Source organism: Miniopterus natalensis, chromosome 7 (assembly GCF_054644295.1).
Source record: "Miniopterus natalensis isolate mMinNat1 chromosome 7, mMinNat1.hap1, whole genome shotgun sequence".
Taxonomy (NCBI): domain Eukaryota; kingdom Metazoa; phylum Chordata; class Mammalia; order Chiroptera; family Miniopteridae; genus Miniopterus; species Miniopterus natalensis.
The window spans coordinates 603,724-616,848 of record NC_142087.1 but is presented as its reverse complement, the minus strand read 5'-3'; positions in this window follow the sequence as shown (position 1 = coordinate 616,848).

Sequence of the window (13,125 nt, the reverse complement as noted above, 5' to 3'; positions counted from 1 at the left end):
GTGTTAGGGATGGAGGTTATACATGGATTCAGAAATATGGATTTCTACTCATCAACACTCATCTCTCTACAACCATTGCTGAGCACCCAGTCAGCCAGCCCCAGAGACCAACACTGAGTTCCCATTATAGCAGCATCCCCAGCTTGATCAGCCAGCTACCTGGTAGCAAGTTGATGACATTGAACCACGTCCATTTTATTCTTATTGAGAAAGATATTTACTCTGGATATGAATTTGCCTTCTCTGCATGCAATGCTTCTTCCAAAATTGCCATGATGGACATACAGAATGCCTTGTCCACTGTCATGGTATTCTACACGGCACTGCTTCTGCTCTAGAAAGTCACTTAACAACAAATGAAGTATGACAATGGCCTATGCTCATGGAGTTCACTGGTCTTGTTACAGGACAGGGGACCTAACCCTGAGCAGGTCTGCCTAGGGCCAGCCAGTAGTGTGTGGGTTCTTGACTTCGTGCAGGAAAGTTTTCACAAGTCCAGATGAAATGAGCCAAGGCAGGCTTGTTTTAGCTCACTGGGAAGTTGGAGAAAAGGGCGCCTTGAAGCCAGGTTTAGGGGACTAGTCCAGAACGAGCTGCTGCTGCCCATTGCTCCCCTGGTTGCAAGTCTCATGGGGTACCTTACAGTTTAGGAGATGTGTGCCTGTGGGAAAAGGGAAAAGCATGGGCTTGCTCACTGGAGGGAGATCTTGCACCCCTGGGTCCTTTGTCTTGAGGGCTTTATCTCTCTCAAAATTTTTTATTGATTTTAGAGAGAAGGGAGAGAGAAAAATATCAATTTGTTATTCTACTTGTTTATGCATTTATTGGTTGGTTCTTGTATGTGCCCTGATTGGGGATCAAACCCACAACCTTGGCACGTCGGGTGATATACTAACCAACTGAGCTACTCAGCCAGGGCCTTTAGCTCGCTCTTGCAGGTGGGAATCTTAGAGGATGTCTCATGGGAGGGTTTCAGCAGAATATTCATCAGTTTTCCATATGTGCGCTTTAAGGGTCCCAGCCTCTACTAATTTGTGTGCTCCAGGGCCAGGAGTCATTAGTCATTGCAGCTGGTCCTGGTTTTGCTGCTTTTCTGGGCCTGGAGCTGAAATAAAACTGAGGCCTAGATGTTATCTCTAGGGAGGTGGCCTATATTCTGGCTATAAATTACTCAGCCAGTTTGTTCAGCCATCTGTCTCAGATTCCCCATTCTACTTGCCCAGGAATTTTCCTAGCTTCTTACTATCCTGCCTCAGTCTTACTATGTTCCCCACCATACTGGAGCAGCAGTCTTGATCAAATAGTGGGATGGCTTTTTTTCTCTTCTTTTTTTTTTTTTTAAATCATCTTTATTGATTTCAGAGAGAGGAAGGGAAAGGGAGAGAAAGAGAAATATCCATGATGAGAGTCGTCATTGATCGGCTGCCTCCTGCACACTCCCCGACCAGGAATCGAGCCTGAAACCTGGGCATGTGCCCTGACCAAAAATCAAACCATGATCTCCTGGATCCTAGGTCGATGCTCAACTGCTGAGCCACGCCCAGCTGGGCATGGTGAAATGGCTTTTTGAAAGGTTCAGTTACAGTACCAGCCAGGGGCCAATACACTGCTGGGCTGGGACAGTGTTCTCCAGGAGGCTGTATAAGCTCTGAGTCAGTGTCCAATATATGCTGCTGTTTTTCCTACAGGCAGGAATCATTGGGGTGGATACAAAAGGAGCACGACTCAATCTTAACCCACTAGCAAAAGTTTGCTTCCTGTCCCAGGGCCTTATGCACTGCTGGTCTAGAAGTCTTTGTTTCAAAGGGAGGAATGCTCTCACCCAGAGACATGACAGTTCCATTGAATTGGAAGTGCAGACTGCTGTCCAACCACTTTAGGCTCCTCACGTGTCTGAGTCAGCAGTTACTATGCTGTCTGGGGTGATTGCTCCTGACTACTAAGGAAAAATTGGGCTGCTACTCCACAGTGGAAGTGAGGAAGAGCATGTTTGGAACATAGAAGATCCCTCTTTGTATTAACATATACTGGCATTAACAGTGAAAACTTCAACAATCCAATGCAGTCAGGACTACTAAATGCCAGGAATGAAGGTTTGGGTCACCCACAAGGCAAAGAACCACTTTCAGCTGAGATACTTGCTAAAGGCAAAGGGAATATAGAATAGGTAGTAGAAGAAGGTAGCTATAAATACCAGCTACAACCACATGATCAATTCTAGAAATAAAAACAGTAATTGAGTATTTCTCCCTTATATAAATGTGTGTGTGTGTGCATGTATAGCAAATATCTTTGTCTTCCCCCCTTATTCCCTTATTATATAGCATACGATGTATTAACTTTATATGCTGGTATTTACATATTGTTAATTTCACCTTGTAATATTTAAGTCATGGAATATCAAGGCAAAGAGTAAACATCACTCAAGGACTTTGCATCTCTCCTGGGGAAAGGGTTAAGGAGGTATATATAGATGCCAAGTTGTGTGTCAACTTAGCTAGGCTATAGAGCTCAGTCTAGATGTTGCTGTGAAAATATTTTGTAGATGTGATTAGCATCTATGATCAATTCACTTTAAAGGAGATTACCTTTGATGGTGTGGATGGACCTCATCTATTCATTTGAAAGCCTTAAGAGCAAAGGCTAAAGTTTTCCAAGGGAAAAATAGAAAATCTGCCTCCAGACTGCAACATAAAAGTCCTGCCTGAGTTGCTAGCCTACCAGCCTGACCTACAGATTTCAGACTTGCCAGACCCCACAATCACATGAACCAATTCCTTAATCCCTTTAAATATATATCTTTTAAAATATATGTACTTATATGCATTCTTACATATTTACAAATTTGTATATAAAGATATTTAAATATATATTTAAAGAGATTTATTTTAAGGAATTTAAATAATATGCATGTTCTATTAGTTCTGTTTCTCTGGAAAAGCCTGGTAAATTAGTTTCACCTGGTCTTGTACTTTCTGTAAATGATACAATATATACTTTCCCCATCTAGCTTCTTTCACTCCTCATTATATTTGTGAGATTCACCCCTACTTTGCATGGATCACTCCATCCCACTGTGGATGAACTTCTGGAGCAGACCATCTGTGCCATTTAGAGGTCCTTGTTAGACAGTAGCCTGTAGGTGGCACTAAAACATCTCATATGGAACTTGGAAATGTCCTGTAACTGTGCAGATTCCATGTCAACAACATCTGAAATTTTCCATGGTCTATAACAGAGCAGAAAGCATATCATCAAGTTGGAAATTAAATCTTTAAGTTTCCAAATTCAGTGCTGATTGACTCAATACACTTGAAGTGCTCAAGGTTCAGAGACTTTGACAGAGTAGACTGTGGGGTGGTTTGCCCTGAGTCCAGGTCTAGGGAGTGTCTGTGACAGGGAAGGGTCTGGTCTTAGAATTCACCATACTTGCAAGCTAACAAGTTAGAATGTCCCAATGTATCATGGATGGCAGCAGAAGCAATGTTATTACTTACAACCATAGCAGTAGCAAGAACACCCACATTTTTTTCTTGAGCCGTTTCCTTGCCACCCAATATAAGCAGGCCAGGTAACACCAGCACACGCAGGGGACTGTAATTCAGAAGCATCTCAGTATAGAGACCCTGAATTTTGATAGTGGGCAGTAAGCCTGCCTACCCCTTTGTTCTGGTGGGAGACACTCTGTCTTCCAAGGGTGTAAGCAAACTGCCCTTTGCTCAGGAGAAAAACACTTAATCCCTGTCTTCTAAGGCTGTTCACTACACAAATATTCTTGAAGATAACCCGGGACATTCGAAAGCCACTGCCTTGCTTACAAAACATACAGAAAAGTGAGAGACCCATGGACAGTCATCCTGCAACAAGAGGAGTATGGTGGGCGAGGGAGGTTCTCTCCCATCTGAAGGTTTGGTGAAGGAGGAGATGCACCTCTAGAATTGGAAAGATGGCAGCAGAGTTGCATCTGTGCCTTCTAAGCATTGACATCAGTCCTTGGTGCCAAAAGGTTGCAGTCTGGGAAGTGAGAGACTAGCCTGGAGTCTGTAGGCCTTTGTGGCACCCACTCCTGAACTTTTGAGAAGGTGATATTCTCTGTCTTATCTCCCTGGAGCAGGTTACCGAGAAGATGGTCGTCTAGACTTCCTTTGTTCTCTGCTCCTGAGCTTTGAAAGGGGCAGCCCCTCTAAGAGCCCAGGGCAAGTTTTCCTTTCTGGTTGGGGCAGAAGAGAAAGATGATGGTGCATTGTGGATTATGTCTCCAGAGGAAGCAGTAGTGGTGCTGAGAAGGGCAGAGGTATGGCAGAAACCCAGAAGGGCCACCTTCCTGTGCAGGTCCAACTAAGGCTTGGTGAAAAGAGATTGTTTCCAGAGAACACTGGCTAGGTTTTTGAGAGAAACCTTTGCTATTCTAGCCTCTCTCTTAGTGTATAAACAACAGCATTAAGGGCTGGAATGAAGAACCTAGTCTCTTTCCTGCAAAGGTTTAGAGGGCAGCTTTGGATTCCAAGAAAGTCTGGGTTTCAGTACTGGGATGCCTTAGTTGTTGAGTATAAGGGAAGAATAGCTCTTCCATGGTTACTTTACTTCCTGCTATAATTTGTATTGTATATTAAAAGGACACAATAGGGGTAAAACGATAGGATAGTGGACTTTTATTTGTTGAAAGGACCTCAAAGGTGACCTAGTACAACAGTTTCTTAACTGAAATCCTGGGACTGCTCAGACTTCCATGAATGAGCATCAGGGGTCCAACCTTCTCCTAGCATGACACATTTGACCCTCTGGATGGTTGTCATTTGACTAGGAATCAAACAGAACAGACCTGTCTTGGAGTTTGGGTAAGAAGAGGTAGGTGTGGTGTGGCATAGCTGGGCTGGAAGGTGGAGGTCGTGGCCTTGAGCAGGATGAGGGATGAGGCACTGTGCAATGTGGGTGTCCAGGAGTGACTGGAAGACTAGGTGTCCTCAATCGTGACATGCAGGAAGAACACTTTATGATATTTTATGCTAAGAATTTAAGCAACAAAATAGAAAACAGTTAAGTATCTCTATTTAGATTGGTTTGGCTAGAGTTTGAGGTTTATGTTGTGAGTCATGGGGGGAAACTCTGCGTAGACAAGACAGGACCCCAGGTGACAGTGGGAAACAACATAGAAAAGTGGTATTTTAGGAATATTCATCTGGAGGAAATTGGAAGAATGAAAGAGTAGTAAAGGAAGAACTCTTTATTTCAGACCATATTTTGCCTGGCACAGAGTAAGCCCTCAGAAACATTTGGGGAGGCAGAGGGAGGCAGGGGAGAGAGAGAGAAAACCCATCATAAGGGCATTATGATGGGTCCTATCAACGGACATTGTTTTAAGAATGAGCGGTGGTCACTTCCAATCTTTATGTAAAGGGAGAAGTGAGAACACATGCCCCTAGAAATATCCTTCACTGCTACTTTGAGCAACATTTGCATTTCCTCTTTTCCTTATAACAGAGGGCAGTTGCTATTCTTACGTTCTCGCATTGTAATGGGGCTTGTTGTACTGGGACCTGAGAAAGGATATTGAGTTTTCCTTTAATGCGATCACTACCCTAGGGCCTGGTTATTTGGGACAGCTGACGTGCAGTGCTATAGTCTAGGGACATACAAAACATATTTTTACAGGTCATTTTTAAGAAATAGCTTGAGATAGCTGTGGAAACTTCCTAAGTATTCTAGATGAGGACTCAGTCTTCTGACATCTCAAAACTGCATTTTAAATAGCACAATGTGGCAGGCCCCTCAAATATGTCCACAACTCAATTCCTAGAACCTCTGAATAAGTTTCTGTTCATGGTGAAGGCACTGGGCAGCTGTAATTAAGTTAAAGTTCTTGAGATGGGAAAATTATCTTGGATTATCCAGGCGAGCCCAATGTCATCACAACAGTCCCTATACGGGGGATGCAGGAGAGTAAGGGTCAGAGGAAAAGGTGATGTGACAGGAAGCAGAGATCAGAGTGAATTGGCTATAAGACAAAAGATGTGGATGGCCTCTAGAACTAGAAGAGACAAGGAACAGGCACCTGGAGCCTCCAGAAGAAATATGGACCTTCTAACATCTTGATTTTATCCCCTTAAGATCCATTTTGAACTTCTGATCTCTAGAATTATAAGAAAATAAACTTGGGTTGTTTTAAACTACTAAATTTATGGTAATTTGTTACAGCAGCAGTAGGAAACTCATACATACAACAAGCACTGGGTTCTATGGAAGGATGTTACATAGACCTGTCCCTCCACCCAAACATTTTGTACCAGCCTAGTGCAGAGGGCCTCAACCTTTGTTTTACTTTGGAGTCATAAAGAGAACTTTTGAAGATCTCCTTGCCCAGGATATACCCCAAATTAATTGAACCAGAATCGTTGGGAGTAGCAAGAGGAATCTTTATTTTTGTGTGTGTACAAATAGAGAGAAATAATCCACATGAAAATAAAATGTCCATTTCTTAGGTGTTCAGTTCAAAGGTTTTCACAATTATATACACCTATGTGACCACCATCCAAAACAAAATACAGAACATTTCCATCACAACAGAGAGTTTTTGAGATTCACCCCTAGTGTTGTATATTCCTTTTAATTGCTGAGTAGTATTTGATTATATGAATATAATATAATTCAATTATTTGTTCATTTTTATGTTGATGGAATTTTGGCTTGTTTACAGTTTGGGGCTGTTGTGAATAAGGCTAAGTAGTGATAGTGATTTTTTATTGAATTTATTGGGGTGACACTGGTTAACAAAATTATGCAGGTTTCAGGTGCACAATTCTACAACACATCATCTGTACACTATATTGTGTGTTCACCAACCCAAGTCAAGTCTCCATCCATCACCCTTTATCCCCCCATGCCCTCCTCTACCTCCCCTCAACCCCTGACAATCGCTACACTATTGTTCGTGTTCATGAGTTTTTTCCTTTTTTTTTTAAATTCAATCTCTCTACCCCCAAGCTATGCTCTGATTTTAAAACATGGCCACAAAATCTTTGACACTCCTTTATCAAAAATGGTCTCCACATCCCCTCCTGCTGGAGCTGGGCAGGCTTGTGACTGCCTCACATTGTAGAATTGTGGAAGTGATAGTGTTTGGACCGAATTGTGCCCCCAAAATTTGTATGTTAAAGCCCTAACCCCTATGTGACTGTATTTGGAGACAGGACCTTTAGGAAGGTAATTGAGGTTAAGTGAGGTCACTAGGGAGGGGCCCTATTCCAAATAAAGCTGGTGTCCTTAGAAGAAAAGAAAGAGAGACCAGAGTTCTCTCTCTCTGCACATACATACAGAAGAAAGGCCATGTGAGAGAACACAGTGAGAAGTTGACCATCTGCAAGCCAGGAGGAGTGTCCACACCAAACACCAGCCCTTGATCTTGAACTTCCCAGCCTCCAGAAATGTGAAAAAATAAATGTCTGTTGTTTAAGCCCCTAGTCTGGGGGGTTTTGTTATGGCAACTGTAGTGGACTAATACAGACAGTATGATGTTTGTGAGTCTATAATATAAAAGGCCATGCAGCTTCCCAAAGCTGGGAAGTTCTTGGGAACACTTGCCTTAGAGCCCTGGAAGAAATCTGGCTACCGTGAAACACCATGCCAGAAAGGCTACTGTAGACATTCTGGTTGAAAGTACCCACCAAGTCTGGACTTCAAGCTGCCGGCCCAGAGGCCAGAGGTAAGTGAGCCAGCCATTTGGGAATGGCTGTGTCAGATACTGGCCATGGTGGGGCAGAGAGGAGCTGCTCCAATGTGCCCCTTCTCAATTCCTGACTACGGAATCTGTAAGTATGAAAAATGATAATTGTATGCCACTGACTTTGAAGAAGTTTTTTAGTAACACTGGATAACTGGAACAATGCTGCTATGGGCATTCTTGGACAACTCTTTTTTGTGAAACTATTCCTTTCTGTTAAGTACATAGAATTAGAATTGCTAGGTTGAAGATTAGATGTGTTTTGACTTCATATTAATTTGCCACAGTTCTACAATGTAGTTATACTGTCTTATATACCCAACAGCTACATATGAGGGTTTTAATTGCTCTAAATTTTGCCAACATTGGTGCTATCAGTCTTAAAAGTTAGCCACCCTGGTGGGTGTGAAAGGACATCCCATTAGTCCTTTTATTTTCAGTCCTCTGTTATTAATGATGTTGAGCACCTTCTCATGTGCTTATTGACCATTCTTAGATCTTCATTTATGAGGCATCTGTTTAAGTCCTTTGCCTCTTTTTAAACACTGGGTTATTTGTCTTTTTACTGTTCATTCATGAGAATTCTTAGTACATTCTGAATACACCAGTTGGGTCAGATATATGAACTGTGAATATTTTTCCCCAGTCTATGTCACAGAATTTTTTAAAGCTTCCTAGGGTGTTCCAAGGTGTAGCCAAGGTTAAGACCACTGACCTAGTGCTCATTTCCTTTTCCTGGAGGGCAAAACTGGGGTTCACTGTGTGGGACCCGGAGTCAGGCTGCCTAGTATTGATGTGGATTACACACTTGCCTCCTGAGTGACCTTTAGCAAGTCATGTTAAAAGATAAAACATGGCATATTAAACTTTTTGAGAGTACATTTGAGCAAACATCTATTCGAATTGGCCAAGTCAAATGTGGTTAGAGTGCTCCACAGCAGGAGCAAGGGGAAGAAGTTTTTATAGCTAAGATGTGGAATCAAAGCAAGGAAATTATATGACTGGCTACAGCTTACGTGGTTGCCTTCTTTGGGACAGCACAGTTGGCTCTTTGCAATTGTTCTTAAATTTTATTGTCTTGGATTCTAGTGTATTCACTCTGGCTTATGTAGGCTACCGAGGCATTAGAGCCAGCCCAGTCTAACAAAGTCCTTGTTTCATTACTTTATCAGTTGCTTAATAGCTCTGTACCTTATTTTCTTATCTCTAAAATAGAGTTAATATTAGTACAATGAAGAGTGTTGTAATAATTAGAGGACATCAAGTGCAGAAGGCTTAGTATGGTAACTGACACTACATGCATGGATTATGGTACCTTCAGAACAGTATAAACTTTTCAAATTAAAATTTCTCAAATTTATATAGAATCTTCTATTTTAGGCAAAAATTTTAGGTCACCAAAATTTGCCCTATATAAAAGAGTGAGGTGCTAAGAGGAGGACAATTATAATGCTTTAGACATATAAGGAAGTCTTTGGAAATATCTCCATTGGGTATTTATTTGTTTTGTTTTTTTTTAAATACCTTGTGCCTCATATTGTCTTCAGTTAACAAAAGAAAGAGGTAGGAGGGAAGAAATATAGGGTGGGTGATATTGGCTGATAGTAACACTGAGTCTGGCATTGCAGATTTTCTAAACGCAAAAATTTGAGACTAAAGCTGGCACTAGGTATGTCAATTCTTCAGTGGTGCTAAACCAGCTCACTCTCATACCTGGCTTTTTTGTGATCAAGGCTCATGTAGATAAGACAACTGTATAAGCCAGTTCTAGGTAACACATCAGCACAGGAATTGAATCCATGTTAAACGCAGCCTGTCCTTATTATCATAGTGCTTTAGTCAGAGTGATGTACAGTTTACGTCACTTTTATATATTTATTTTAGGTTCATTTACCTTATAATTTTGTGAGGAAGAAATGGAAAAGATGAAGAAGCTGGGATTCAGAGCTTGCACAGCTGGTAAACCTCAGGACTGACCCAAGACGTCATATTTTCCAGCTCCAAGCCCAGGGCCTTGCCCACTACACCAGGACTTCTCAAATTCTAATATACATCACCTGGGGGATCTGTAAAAATGCAGATTCTGACTCAGTGGGTCTGGAATGGGCCTAAATCCTTGTGTTTCAGATAAGCTTGCAGGTAATGCTGATACGGACCCATGGACCATCCAGCAGGTCCTTGAATAATGTCATTTCATTCACTGTCATTTCGTTATAATGTTGATCAGATGCTGTAGAAACTTAACTCTTGTTTATGTCAATTAGCCTATGGTAAAATTGGTTATGTTATGCATCCTTTTGCTTAAAGTTGCAGAACCTATCAACGACATTGAGTGAGGACTTAGTGTACTTTGAATGAGTATTGCCAGGTCTGGGAAGCACCCCATGGACATTCTACACCCTCTTCACCCCTCCTGGCTGTTCCTAGAAACTATGCCTGCCAGGTGCATGTGTGCAGCCCAGCCCAGCAGCCCTTCCTGCCTGTTCACTGCTGGCGAGGGAGTCCAGATCCTGGGAGTCCCTGAGGGCCCATCCCACCACTGTGTGTCACTGTGTCAGAGGTGTGTGTATGTGTATGTGTGTGTGCACGTGTCTCTTTTTCATACTCCTTTTTTTTTTTTTCTTTTAATTATCCTGAGGATATTTTTTCCCTTGCTTTTAAGAGAGAGTGGAAGGGAGAGAGAGAAAGAGAGAGAGAGAAACATGGATATGAGATAGACACCTTGATTGGTTGCTTCTTGTACTTGCCCAGACTGGGTCCAGGGATCAAACCTGCAACCGAGGTACGTGCCCTTGGCTGGAATCGAATCCAGGACCCTTCAGTCCACAGGACAACAGTCTATCCACTAAGCTAAACTGGCCAGGGCTTTCGTATTCCTTTCTTTGACAGTTTTCATTTCTCCTCCCATCTTCCTTGAGGCTTCTCCTGTCCTGTTATTTGTCCAGATCAGAATACTGCTTCCACATTTCTTTCCCAAGGCCATGCCATGTCTTCTGAAGTATTCTGGCTACTCTTTTATATGTAGAAATGCAATCAAGGAGCTGGATGAATGAAGGCTTAAGGAGACAGGTCGGGATTTCAGCAGGACTGATCACTAGCCGAGAAGCCCCAGTTCAGCCTGTTAACAGGAATCTATCTCTTCTCATTTGTCAGTACCCTTGCTCTCTTGGCCCTCCCATATTTGTAATATCTCCCCTAGGTTTGGGGGTACAGAAGAAGTGCAAGCAGCTCCTGTGTGGAACTAGGGAGATCATGCTGAGCGCCAGCTTTGCAGACAGTACTATAACCTAAGATGCTCCTACAGCTGGGTGCCCTGCTCCCCATTTGCTGCTCTGTGTCTATCTATGCTGCATGTGAAGGCACAGGCTCCAAGTGGAACAGAGAGATGGGAGCAGATATAGAGAGCCAGGATGGCTAAACTGAGCGAATTTAATGTCTAAATTTTCAGAGAGAGTAAGGAGTCTAAGCTTCTTTCCTTATGGCCCATCTTTAGAGCAGACTGCTGTCGCTTATTCAATCCCCTGAGGTTTTCCTTCATCAAGATGCTCCTAATATGGTAAGAATAGCACTGGGCCATCAGAGAACAACTTGCCAGGCAATTATCAAGTGTTTTCTGAAAGTTATCAAGTGTTTGCTGCTTTGCAAAATGTTTTAAAATAAATTGAATGTGCACTTCCATTTAGAGATAAAGAAAAGCATATCATTTGGTTTCATTTAATAATGATTCAGATTATGGTAACAAGAGCAAGTAAAATTAAATTACTGATTTTCATGATTATAAGTTAGAACTCCAACAAAAGTAAATGACAGATATTTTTATCTGAGTAAATTCTAATTCTTAGAAAGTTGCATGAAAAATACATATTAGCCACTATCTGTGATAAATGGTTATGCTGACATTGTTATTTATGAAGTTCTTGTAGAGTGCAGGCCTTTGCAATGAATTACCATATAGTCATTTCTCTCCAGTGACGCTGAGGACGATGTAATGGGTTCTTCCATACAGCATCTGTTCCTGCCGGCTAGTGGCTGCACCACATAGTGATGGATGTTTTCCAGGCATCTGATAGAACTTGCTAATAATAACTCAATATTCATTGAGTAATCTGCAATAACAATCAAATTAAATTCAAAAATAAACTTCAGTCTGCATATATTTTTGTGATTCATCCATCATCACATTGATTCCATTTCTCACATTGTATCTACATGAATAGTGTTTTTTAATGCGGAAGCCCTATTTATATATGGGTGGAAGACAGATGTGAAAAGGGGAATTTTGTCATCCACTGAAGTTTACTTCCAGTGAGAGGTTTTGAATAAGGAACTCTGATTTAGAAGCAATTTTCCCATCTCTAGGAAACATGAAAGCAATTACTGCCAAAGTTTTTTATTACTCACCATATCTAGGTCATAGTTGTATCTAACTAGAATGAATGATTATTAACATTTTGACAAGTGTATTTGTTCAAATCATAAATTAATGAAAGCTTCATTTATTCTCTCATGTTAAAATTTTAAATTGTGCCCTAGCTGGTTTTCTCAGTGGTTAGAGCATCAGCCCTCAGACTGAAGGGTCTCTGGTTCCATTCTGGTAAGCGCATGTACCTCGGGTTGCAGGCTCGATCCCCAATGTGTGGGAGGCAACCAATGAATGTGTCTCTTACCTCTCTCTCTCTCTCTCTCTCTCTCTCTCTCTCTCTCTCTCTCCCCCTCTTCCCCCTCCCCCTCCCACTCTCTCTGAAAAGCAATGGGAAAAATATCCTCTGGTGAGGATTTAAAATAAAATAAAAAACTAAAATTAAAAAAAAATTTTAATTGTATTCATATATGTGGACAATTTATACAGTTTCTGCCTATAAGACAAAGACTTATAAGACTCATGGAAAGTCCTACATTACACTAAAAATATTCCTGGGATTCTCGTTAATTAAATAAGTCCCCCAAGTTCTTGGGATATCTACAGTCTGGGCTTTAACTTAACTACCACCCTCTTTACTTTTGTGTACATACCCATTATCCAGACACCGTAGAAAATCCAGAACAAGTTACAGATCTAGATCAACAGCTGCCAGACACCTCTGCTCTTCTCCACATGCTTATACCTGGTTCCAGCTACCTCTGCAGGGATCAACTGTGTGTGTGTTCCAGCTGACCTCACTCAGGTGCAACAGGACAGCACTTGGCCTCTGTCTGCCCCTCTAGCCCCCTGCCCAGGGATCTCAGTTGATAATGAGGCTAAGGAGGAGTGGACTCACCCCCTCAGCACACATGCATGCACAACCCAGGAGTATGGGGGTGATAACTCCCTGTGAGGTAAACTTCTGTCCCACAGGATGGAACTGGTAGACATTTCCTGCCCTTGGCTGTTCTGGCTGGTGTGGCTAAGTGGTTGAATCAAGATGTCA